This window comes from Oncorhynchus gorbuscha, linkage group LG02 (assembly GCF_021184085.1).
Source record: "Oncorhynchus gorbuscha isolate QuinsamMale2020 ecotype Even-year linkage group LG02, OgorEven_v1.0, whole genome shotgun sequence".
Taxonomy (NCBI): Eukaryota; Metazoa; Chordata; class Actinopteri; order Salmoniformes; family Salmonidae; genus Oncorhynchus; species Oncorhynchus gorbuscha.
Window position 1 is genome coordinate 84,178,195 of NC_060174.1, and position 12,393 is coordinate 84,190,587.

At 41.4% G+C, this 12,393-nt stretch overlaps 1 protein-coding gene across 2 annotated transcripts in view; it reads left to right on the plus strand.

The window, feature by feature from the left end:
• The first annotated feature begins 5,458 nt into the window (after positions 1-5,458).
• The window catches only part of kcnj6 (potassium inwardly rectifying channel subfamily J member 6), a 101,087-nt gene continuing 94,152 nt past the window's right edge, over positions 5,459-12,393 (plus strand). Inside the window, exon 1 of one of the 2 annotated variants that reach the window (XM_046324952.1) lies at positions 5,459-5,687. The gene's annotated coding sequence lies outside the window, so the exon portion shown is untranslated. Of the gene's footprint in view, positions 5,688-6,615; positions 6,763-12,393 lie in introns of those variants that run through there. The other variant, XM_046324946.1, reaches the window with a different exon arrangement.

Below are 12,393 nucleotides of genomic sequence, written 5' to 3' on the forward strand. Positions count from 1 at the left end.
TGGGTCTAGGGTTTCTAGGATAATGGTGTTGATGTGAGCCATGACCAGCCTTTCAAAGCACTTCATGGCTACAGACGTGAATGCTACGGGGCAGTAGTCACAGGTTACCTTCACTATTTTGGGCACAAGGACTATGGTGGTCTGCTTGGAACATGTTGGTATTACAGACTCATTATACCCTGATGAAGACAGCTTGTCTGCCGAAACGTTGGACATAAATTTTTTGCATCTGAGCTCCTAGAGTGTGTGGCTCTCCTTTATTTTTAAGTGTTCCACTCCACTAGCCAGCACCTTGCCTAAATTGGTGTGCGTTTCTTTCGCCTCTAGTATTACAGACTCGGTCAGGGAGAGGTTGAAAATGTCAGTGAAGACACTTGCCAGTTGGTCAGCGCATGCTCTGCGTATACATCCTGGTAATTCGCCTTGTGGATGTTGACCTGTTTAAAGGTCTTGTTCACATCGGCTACAGAGAATGTGATAATAATGTATTTTAGTGGGTGTTGGAAATTTTTCTGGACCTTATACACTCAAGGGGCTGGTTTCTTTCCAGATATTCCTACTGATCTACACTACATTACCCAAAATATGTGGACACCTGTTAGTCGAACATCTCATTCCAAAATCACGAGCATTAATATGGAGTTGGTCTCCCCTTTGCTGCTATAACATCTTCAACTCTTCTGGGAAGGCTTTCCATTAGATGTTGGAACATTGCTGCGGGGACTTGTTCCCATTCAGCCACGAGCATTAGTGAGGTCAGGCACTGATGTTGGGAGATTAGGCATGGCTCGCAGTCGGCGTTCCAATTCATCCAAAAGGTGTTCAATGGAGTTGAGGTCTGGGCTCTGTGCAGCCCAGTCAAGTTCTTCCACACCGATCTCGAAAAAAACATTTCTGTATGGATCTCGCTTTGTGCACATGGTCATGCTGAAACAGGACAGGGCTTTCCCCAAACTATTGCCACAAAGTTGGAAGCACAGAATCATCTAGAATGTCATTGTATGGTGCAGTGTTAAGATTTCCCTTCACCAGAACTAAGGGGCCTAGCTTGAAACATGAGAAAACAGCCCCAGACCATTATTCCTCCTCCACCAAACTTTACAATTGGCACTATACATTACGGCACGTAGAGTTCTCCTGTTATCCGCCAAACCCAGATTCGTCCATCAAACTGCCAGATGGTGAAGCGTGATCCATCATTCCAGAAGTATGATGTTATGGGTTATTTTGCTTCTACTGGTCCTGGGGCCCTTGTTAAGGTCAACAGCATCCTGAACTTTACCCAGTACCAGGACATTTTAGCTAAAAGCCTGGTTGCCTTGGCTGAAACTCGGCCGCAAGTGGATCTTCCAGCAAGCCAATAACCCCAAGCACACACCAAAATCCAAAAGGAGATGGTTACTTGACCACAAAATCTACATTTTGCAATGGCCATCTCAGTCTCCATACATGAACCCCATTGAAAACCTGTCGTTTGATTTGAATAACGGCAGTCCATAAGCGCAGATTAAAGATATCAAGGATATGGAAAGAATCTGTACAGACCAATGGGGTATGATCCCTCCCAATGTGTTCTCCAATCTCATAATACATTTTAGAATAAGGTTCCGTTCTGTTATCCTGAGGTGATGTATTGAAATGTATTGAAAACAGGGGTGCCATTCATTTTGACCCCTATCTTTTTGAGAAAAATGTGTATTACTTGTTAAACAAAATATTTTTCTAGAAGCAATTGTATTAGTATAAAATATAATGTTCTGTTTTTTTTTTTAGAAAATAATATTGTTATAATTAGGGCCCTGCTTTTTGGTGTGTAAATGGAGGCACTTGTCCGAACGTCTTGATAAACTCACTAGGTGTTAGGTTAAGGTCCCTACACTATGCCCCTCAAATCGGGAGAGTGTGTCCCCATGCTTCTCTATACCAAGTCGCTCACATGTACAGGCCTCTCGAATGGCATCACAGCTTCTGAGTCCATTGGAGAGGATCAGCTTGAGGTGTTGAATCACTAATATTATTCCCTGCCAAATAATAGGTTTTGTGTGATTAAGATTCGCAAAGCTACGCCTCCCTTGGCTCAGTCGATTCCCCCGCCAAACACACACGCACAACCAGACATTGATTGATTGGAGACAGCTTGTCTCAATTACAGAACATTTCCCAGGTTTTTCTACCTGCAGCAATACTAATGCTGGAAATACAGATACAAATACAGCAATTTCCACAGCAAAAAGCAGGACCCTAGTTATCTGTAGCTCAGTTGGTAGAGCATGGCGCTTGTAGTAGATCCCGGGACCACCCATACGGTGTATGCACACATGACTGTAAGTGCAAAAAGCAAATTGAGATCTTCAATAAGTTTGACATTTACATGTGATGTACAGGATAAGCACTTGTTTATGTGACATTGTTGACATGAGGCTCTGATGTGTGTAAATGTTTGCTTTGCCGTGTGTGTGTGTGTGTGTGTGTGTGTGTGTGTGTGTGTGTGTGTGTGTGTGTGTGTGTGTGTGTGTGTGTGTGTGTGTGTGTGTGTGTGTGTGTGTGTGTGTGTGTGTGTGTGTGTGTGTGTGTGTGTGTGTGTGTGTGTGTGTGTGTGTGTGTGTGTGTGTGTGTGGTGTGTGTGTGTGTGTGTGTGTGTGTGTGTGTGTGTGTGTGTGTGTGTGTGTGTGTGTGTGTGTGTGTGTGTGTGTGTGTGTGTGTGTGTGTGTGTGTGTGTGTGTGTGTGTGTGTGTGTGTGTGTGTGTGTGTGTGTGTGTGTGTGTGTGTGTGTTATACCAGTGTGTGTGTGTGTGTGTGTGTGTGTGTGTGTGTGTGTGTGTGTGTGTGTGTGTGTGTACCACAGTGTGTGTGTGTGTGTGTGTGTGTGTGTGTGTGTGTGTGTGTGTGTGTGTGTGTGTGTGTGTGTGTGTGTGTGTGTGTGTGTGTGTGTGTGTGTGTGTGTGTGTGTGTGTGTGTGTGTGTGTGTGTGTGTGTGTGTGTGTGTGTGTGTGTGTGTGTGTGTGTGTGTGTGTGCGTGTGTGTGTGTGTGGTCACTCTGCAGGTGTCCTCTTGTCTCCTTTGTAGGTCCCTGAGCCGCTCTCTGATGTGGATCACACACCCCGGCACATCACCAAGGGGGATGGGAGAGAAAGAGAGAGAGGAAGAGAGAGAGGAAGAGAGAGAGAGATTATTTCTTACATTATACCAGTCGAGCGTCTTTCATGTTTGAAACAAGTGCGTCACAAGCTAGTGTAAGTACCACAGACTGATGTCTCCCTGCTTACCAAGAGTGATACGCAGCCAGCTCATGAGGGAGATTGAGTGAGACTAACTGTATAGCTTCATGAATTAGAATGATTTGTGTGCATGTACCCCAGTATAGAGAAGTAGAGAGAGAAAAGTGAAGGGGGATAAGAGATGGAAGAGAGGAGGAGATGGAGAGAGAGAGAGAGAGAGAGAGAGAGAGAGAGAGAGAGAGAGAGAGAGAGAGAGAGAGAGAGTGAGAGAGAGAGAGAGAGAGAGAGAGAGAGAGAGAGAGAGAGAGAGAGAGAGAGAGAGAGAGAGAGAGAGAGAGAGAGAGAGAGAGAGAGAGAGAGAGAATTGAGAGAGAGAGAGAGAGAGAGAGAGAGAGAGAGAGAGAGAGAGAGAGAGAGAGAGAGAGAGAGAGAGAGAGAGAGAGAGAGAGAGAGAGAGAGAGAGAGAGAGAGAGAGAGAGAGAGAGTGAGAGAGAGAGAGAGAGAGAGAGAGAGAGAGAGAGAGAGAGAGAGAGAGAGAGAGAGAGAGAGAGAGAGAGAGAGAGAGAGAGAGAGAGAGAGAGAGAGAGAGAGAGAGAGAGAGAGAGAGAGAGAGAGAGAGAGAGAGAGAGAGAGAGAGAGAGAGAGAGAGAGAGAGAGAGAGAGAGAGAGAGAGAGAGAGAGAGAGAGAGAGAGAGAGAGAGAGAGAGAGAGAGAGAGAGAGAGAGAGAGAGAGAGGGAGAGAGAGAGAGAGAGAGAGAGAGAGAGAGAGAGAGAGAGAGAGAGAGAGAGAGAGAGAGAGAGAGAGAGAGAGAGAGAGAGAGAATGGGAGAAAGGGAGTGCAGGAGAATGATAGAAATCTTCTAGTAAAGCTTATAAAGGTTACATCAATAGATAATATTTTACTATGGCCGTAAAACAAACCATTATGTTGCAGTGTCACAGTAAAGTTTAAGACGAGGTAGTCGTGTAGCCTGCCAGCCATGAAAGACAAAGTGACCCATCACTTATCACACGTCACATCTTTTATGCTTCGGAAGGCAGGTTGTTAAATTCATAAAATTGACCATATAAATCCTGTTAATTTTTGTTGTTGGGTAATGCCCGAAAGCCAAACGAAAAATATAAATTGTCTTGTTCCCCTGGGTCTTACTGCCATTGTCTTGGATAGAAAAGATTTAAGGGTAAAATGTGCCTCTGGCAGGTATGCTATACAGTGATGCATACAGCTAATTACTTTGGAGGGAGTTGTGTTACAGGTCGCAGTTCCGGAAAGACCCATGGGATGACATTTTCTTTGGAGCTTTTGTTTTATACACAGCAATAGCCATGTGTATTTTGTAATGTATTAAACTCAGCTAACCATGACTCCTGTGTCTTTTGGAACCTACATGCTCTTTAGTGTCATCAGTCCATCAGTCCCCAGAACCAAACTAAGGGGACAGCCATTGTCCTAATCTATGAGTGACAGCCCACAAATGCTCTTTCATCTAATAAACATAGTGTGTAAAAAGAGATCCTCTTATTATTTTAGCTTATTATTTTGTTTCTGCCAAGCAGAGGCCATTTAGATCATTTGTGCACAACATAATGAATGCATGACATGCTATCTTCTGATGACACAGTATATTAGCACCACTAAAGTAGCCTGTCTGTGAAGATGCAATAATGATTTCAGCAAACATGTGTCTGGTCTGACCTTACAGTCCAACATGCAGTGAGAGGTACAGAAAAATATTTAAATGTTTGCGTTTGCATTTCCAGTATGTGGCACTGTTTGCAGTTGCATGGCATATATTCAGCCTACTATACACTAATGTGAAATGATCTGTTTCTTCTGTATTTGAATGACTTATTGATGACGTCCTCTTGTCTGATCTTTGACTTGCGTTATACCTCCCGGGTGGGTTGTTTCCACGGACCCTCTGTGATTTCCTCAATAGCCTACTCTTCCTTACTATTACATTGACAGCTCTGTCCATACATACAAAACAACCTGGATCTCAGCTATTTGAAGTCCTCCCCCTCTGTCCCTCTTTCTTTCTTTCTTTCTTTCTTTCTTTCTTTCTTTCTTTCTTTCTTTCTTTCTTTCTTTCTTTCTTTCTTTCTTTCTTTCTTTCTCTCTCTCTCTCTCTCTCTCTCTCTCTCTCTCTCTCTCTCTCTCTCTCTCTCTCTCTCTCTCTCTCTCTCTCTCTCTCTCTCTCTCTCCCTCTCTCTTCACACACAAATAGCCTGCACTCATGCTCACTCAAAGACACTATTTTTCGCCCATTCTCTCTATCTTCCTACTTGGTCAAGCTCAAAAGAAGGGGACATGACAGAATGACAGGAGATGGACGTTTCAACAAGATGAAGGGTGAAATGTGAAATTATCAACTCATATTCCTCGCCCCTGTGTTAAACGACAACCATCGGGAACCAGGCGTAATTGTTAAACATAATGAATTATTAAGAGCGGCGTCTATTAACAAGGTAGGCTATTTAAATGTATTATTTTTCTTCTGCACGTTAGACTGGTTTTGTGGTGACTGAGAAATGACGGATAATACAAGGGGGAGTGGGGGATTACATAACACATTGCACGGTGCTCCCGTTTTATCTTTCCTAATTTTTCCAAGTGCACGAGAGTATCGAGTTATCTATGAATTTAAGTCGGAGCCTAATGCTTTTTTTCCGGAAAAAGCAACTGTCGGTGCACGCTTTGAATTTGAAATCATGACAACTCGATTGTTAATAACATGAACTAAAGGCACGTGAATAGGGAACAGTGGAAACTACAGAGGGTTTCTACATGCTCTGATATCCTTTCATTCTCATTTCTCAGACATTATTAACAGCAAGCTAATTGAATAATTGTGTGTATGTTATCAGAATAATCAGTCAAAAAAGTACTCTAATAGTCTACTCTTAGTCTAATCTTAGTCTAATCTGTGTAGCCTATTTAGCCCATAGGCCTATTTTCCACTGCATATTAAGCACTTTATCTTCCTTGAAGTCTCTGAGTTAATTGTATTGTCAACCTTTCTAATTATGTTAGTGTACCATAAAAAAACATTTCATTGTTAGTAATTGCAGTTTCCATTAAACTGCGTCTTGTTCTTACAAACACAGCGCTTACATTTCTTGATTTTCTAGAATATACGATTATTATATTGCGTGGCATGCATGAGTGCAGAGCGACCATAGGTAGAATCATTTCTCATAAAATTTGTGATCAAGACAATAGAGCATTTTGGGGCCAAAGAAAATGCTGAAGGGGCCGGCTCGGTGAAGCATTGTCGGTTAAAAAAAAGCGATACCTATTCTATTCTGGATAAAGAACTCCCTCCATCTCCATGGCGACGTGGAGACGTGGATATCTCACATTCAAAACCATGCATCGTGCGCGCAGCTTTCTCGCTGAAAGGGGATCGGTTCGATGGCAGAACAAAGCGAAAGGTAGAGCGCTCGCACACCGCGCCGAAGAAAAACAACGACAGGGTCTGTTTTGGGAACGAAAAGGGGAACCATTCTGACACACAAGTTATCTTCATAGGAAAGAACCCGGGTGAGTGAAACGAGTATTGTGAGCAAAGCCTGTTGCTTCGTCTAGGCTATCATATATCGAGAAAAGTATGTTTTTTAGGCTATAGGCTAAGCTCCAGTCTGTTGCCTTTCTGCGACGGCGCAGTTTACCAAAACATTTCCACTAGCCCACAGTGATTTCCAAACTAACTTACTCAGGTGCATTCGTTACACCTGGAAAAAATCTAAAGCGATTAGCTAGCATACCCGTAACATCTATAGTGAGTGACAACATAGGCTACGTAAATGGGCTGATGTTTCAGAGATGGGCTAACATTGAGTTGAATGGCTTACCTAGACACCTAGGTAGCCTGCAGGTCGTCCTACTTGTAACGTGACTTAACCCAGAAAGCAGGCGCGGAGGGTTGAACCAGTGCCTGTGCGTTAGAGACCTCTCTAACGACCATAAAGATCAGATTCATACTCCCATTCACCAGCTCTACAAGCGTTAGGGCCTATAATGTCGAACTATGTTCGTTGATGACCAAATAGGCTATGGAGTTTCGCGGAATAATTATATTTACTACCGTACGCTACTTCCAAAAAAGGTATGCTATAAATAAAAATGTACAAGTAATCCGAAAAAATGACTCTTCGGCACCTCGGATGTCGCTTATTGAGCTGTTGTAGACTTCCAACCAGTTTGTGGCAGTAATTAGGTTGCTTGTACATTTTTATTCAAACCTTTTTTGGAAATACATCCCGGCCGTAGTAGGGGTAAATGAATATAGTTTCTCAGAGAAACTCCATATTTTGTGATCACCAAACGTATTTGGACATTATAATGCATACAGATATGGTGAGTTTGAATCTGAACTTTCCGGGCGTTAGACAGGTCTCTAACGCAATGATGCTGGTTCAGCGGAGGATAATTGAACTACGCTGCTAGGGCCTATAACATGTAGGCTAAATTTTCACTTTACCATTTTACTTACAATAATAAGCTGTTTTGGTCCATCAACTTTCAGAAACGTATATTTTAGTAGGTTACCATTAGAGTAGCCTATAGCATAAATCACTTAAGACCGTCGCACATGTTGCACCTGGCAACTTCATCATAGGGAGGCCTAATCAATTGGTGTTGATATGCATGTTCTACTTCTCACTTAGTATTGCAGTTGCCCGACACATTTAGCAAATGGACAAAAGCGCACACGTGAATTTACAGCACTTCTCCAATAGCTCACTGAAATCGTGGGAACAGTTTCAGGACCTTGGACAGCGAAAAAGCGCATGCTCTTACTCTCATCTTTACACTTCCTTCCTACGTCAGCAATACATGTTTTAAATCATAAAACGTCTTGACTAGCCCCAGTTTAAAGTGCTATGCATAAGCATATGCTACAAGCAGGCCTGGTAATGTAGCCTGAATGCTGTTTGTCTTGGATAGGCTGTATTTAGAATATCATGGGTCGACTTATCAGGCTGTCATATTGCTTTGTCAGGCATGTAGGAAACATGTAGCCTAGCCTAAATGAAAGTTACGGTTGCTTCTCCCAAGCATATATCCTATGCCTTCATATGTAGGCTAGCAGGACAGGAAGCATGCATTTTAAATGGATGATATGATTTTGTGGACTGTAGTACCATGTATGTTGATTTAACTGAAAACCAAGGATACTTTTATAAGTTGATGCTCATTTACTGCATTTCTACACCAAGAAAATTAGCTATTTTGAGAACATCAAAACAAATAAAAAATCACCCCAGCCATGAATTATCACCGCAATATTAGGTTTAAAGGTACTGTATGTGGAACTGCGTGTACAATGTCAACCACTACTCAAGCATAAATTTACTAATTTACTTGTAGAACAACGCAGTCAGTGCAACATGAAATAGATAACACATGCTATCTAGTCACAACAAGGCCGACTTCAAATGCCGACTTCAATGTGAAAGTAACTAGTGCATTAAACAGCTGACCATGAAAGCAAACTATGCCAGATAAATCATACACATGCAGTGGTGTAGGAGTCGGGGGACTGGATGTTTCCCCCAGTGATTAATTTGTAAATTGGGAGCTTCCGGTCCCTCAAAGCCCCCCGGATAACTCCCCCCACCCCTTTCGCACTCACTCTGTGAAAAAAAGTGACAAACTCAATGTAGCAACGCAGCAGACAGTGAACTGCCAAGTAGCCTTCTATATATGGTGGTGAAATGGACAGCGCTCTCCAAGGTGCTGATTAATTAGAAGCATTTTAGACGTCACTGCAGAACATACGCATAGCCTATAGTATGCCAACATACTCGAGTATAGTGGTTGGGCTTACACAAGTCAGAATTTCTTATAGCCTAATTTTCAAGAAATCAATTACAGAATCATTTTTAGATGTCACGGCTGAAGACCCACTGTATGCACAGACCCAAATTTCATATGATTTTCAATCTCTTTTGGCAAAGGAATCGCTAGCGGGACACCTACGATAACATCCGGTGAAATTGCAGGGTGCGAAATTCAAAATACAAACATCGTAATATTAAACATTCATGAAAATACAAGTGTCATACATCATTAAAAAGCTTAACTTCTTGTTGATCCAACAACACTGTCAGATTTCAAAAAGGATTTACGGTGAAAGCCTACCAGGCGATTATGTGAGGACAGTGCCCCACACCAAAATACTTTTTCAACCAGCACAGGCGTCACAAAATCACAAATAGCGATTAAATAAATCACTTACGTCGTTTTGTTCGATAAAGTCCTTCTTTATATCCAAAAAAAGTCAGTTTAGTTGGCGTCAATGATCTCAGTAATCCACTCCTTCAACATGCATACAAACGAATCCAAAAAGTTACCAGTAAAGTTCCTCCAAACAAGTCAAACGATGTTTCTAATTAATCCCCAGATACTCTAATATCTAAATTAACGATAATATTAATGGAGAATAGTATGTTCAATAAGGAAGATAAGTAACAAAGAGCACGCACCTCATTCAGGCGCCAACAAGACAACTTTTCTAATGAGAGACACCTTGTAGTTCTTCCAACTTCTTGTTAACTTTTCTAAAGACTGTTGACATCTAGTGAAAACCATAGGAACTGCAAACTGGGTCCTATCTATTTGTATTTCCCATAGGCATGCACTGAAACGGCTTGTGACCGCCCCCAAAAAATTACGGATGGATTTTCCTCGGGTTTTCACCTGCCATATCAGTTCTGTTATACTTACAGACTAGATTTTAATCCAAGTTTTTTTCTATCCAATGCTACCAAGTATATGCATATCCTAGCTTCTGGGCCTGAGTAACAGGCAGTTTACTTTGGGCATGTCAGTCATCCAAAATTCCGGACAAAAACCGGTATGCTAATGAAGTTTTAAGACTTCAATTAGGCAGTAGAACAAATATCACAATATCTGAATATAACTTCAAATAAAATAAATCAATGTAGACTACAAAAGAACACATATGAAAATATAAAAACATATTTTGAAGGTGAACTACAACCTGAGTGTCCTCTTTAGCCTTGTCTAAAATGCTTGCCACTAAATGCACCTTGGTTTGGGCATGTTCAAAAACTTTTTTTTTGAAGGCTCTTTGTTTTTTTTTACGTTGGTGGCAGAGGATGTTACTGTATGTTCCCACTCTTTTGCTAGTTAAATCTTTTCTAGACCCAAAGGCACGGGTTATACATTTGTTTGTTTTTGAACTGAGACCCCGTCCAAATTACAACTGCTCTGATCACTTCCTCTGTGGATATACTGTCACTGTCTTGCTCGCAAGGTGGGAGGGGCTCCAACACAAAATTTTACTTAGGGCCCCCAAAAGGCTAGAGCTGGCTCTGACTGAATTTGTGGGTATGGATGTGGGTAAGCAGACCCAAGAGCCACTGCGGCCCCTCATGGTGAATTCAGATTTTTTAGTGGCTTCCATCCCCATCAAAGTTGACCATCCCTGGTGTAGTGGGTATATTGCATGTGTTAACTTCATGCAGGAGTGAGGCAGCCGTGATGATACCCACGGACAGACAGACAGGCAGAGAGGGAGAGAGAGAGGCCACAAACAAACAGGGAAGTTAGTGAGAAGTGTCTCTCCAAGCTCACAGAGTTCATAGACTGATGATCTGTCATAGTGTAAATTATACTGAATGATCATATATGACCTCTGATGAAATGATAGCAGGTTAATAAGCATTTAAATCTCGCTATAAAATAAAAATGCGGGGGAATGCCCCCAGACTTCCCTAGCAAAATGTGTCCCCCTCAATGTCAGAGTTGCTCCTACGTCCCAGTACACATGCATTGAAATAAAAAGCATTGGCCTATAGCAAAGGACTTACTTAGGCATACAATCAACAAGGACACATGAAGACAAACCAACTTGACCAAAGAATGCAGAAAATCACAAAATAAAAATGGAAAATCTACACATGCCTTTTTAAAGGGAGCTAAGGCTCTTTACATGTCACCTTGTTAGCTCTGAGAACATTGATATTGGAACATAGTAGCCAATGAGGGGCAAATTTATCCCGGGCCAGCTTGTCACTGTTTTACATGATTGTTTTGCCTATGCAGCAGTTTCCGTATCTGGGTGCTCATTATATAAAACATCTACATTATAGCTAAATAACTTAGCAATATTTAATTACATTTTGCCAGCAAGATTGATCTGTTAGAATATCGCATTTTAAGTCAGGAAGATGGACAAGCAAGATTGATAGAGTGAGAGATGGAAATGCGTTATGCCAGAGACAGGTAGGCTACAGGAAGGGATTATGGATGCATGCAGAAGATGATGATGAAGTAGACCTACAGAAAGAAGTTTAGAAAAGTTAGCCAAACTAAGTAATCATTAATGTTTTCCATGATCTCAATTATCATTCTATCTCTGCATGACAATGCATATAAAATCAAATCAAATGTGTATTTGTCACATGCTTTACAAACAACAATGAAAAAAAAGAGAAATAGTAGAAAAGATTATAAAATAATAACACTAGTAATATAAAAAAAAATAAGACAAGGAATAAATACACAACGAGTAACGATAACTTGGCTATATACACGGAGTACCAGTACCGAGTTGATGTCGACATTACGAGTCAAAAGTTTGGACACAACAACTCATTCATGGGTTTTTCTTCATTTTGACTATTTTCTACATTGTAGAATAATAGTGAAGACATTAAAACTATGACATAAGACATATGGCATCATGTCGTAACCACAAAAGTGTTAAACAAATCAAAATATATTTAACATTTGAGTTTCTTCGAAGTAGCCACGCTTTACCTTGATGACAGCTTTGCACACTCTTGGAATTCACTCAACCAGCTTCACCAGGAATGCTTTTCCAACAGTCTTAGCAGCACTTGTTGGCTGCTTTTCCTTCACTCTGTGGTCCAAACCATCTCAATTGTGTTGAGGTCGTGTGATTGTGGAGGCCAGGTCATTTTTGGTTACTACATGATTCCATATGTGTTATTTTTATTGGTACTGTACACACAGTGTATTTGGAAAGTATTCAGACCCCTTGACTTTTTCGACATTTTGTTATGTTACAGCCTAATTCTAAAATTGATTAAATAGTTTCCCCCCACATCAATCTACACACAATACCACACAATGACAAAGCAAAAACAGGTTTTCATAAATGTTTGCAAAAAAATAGTT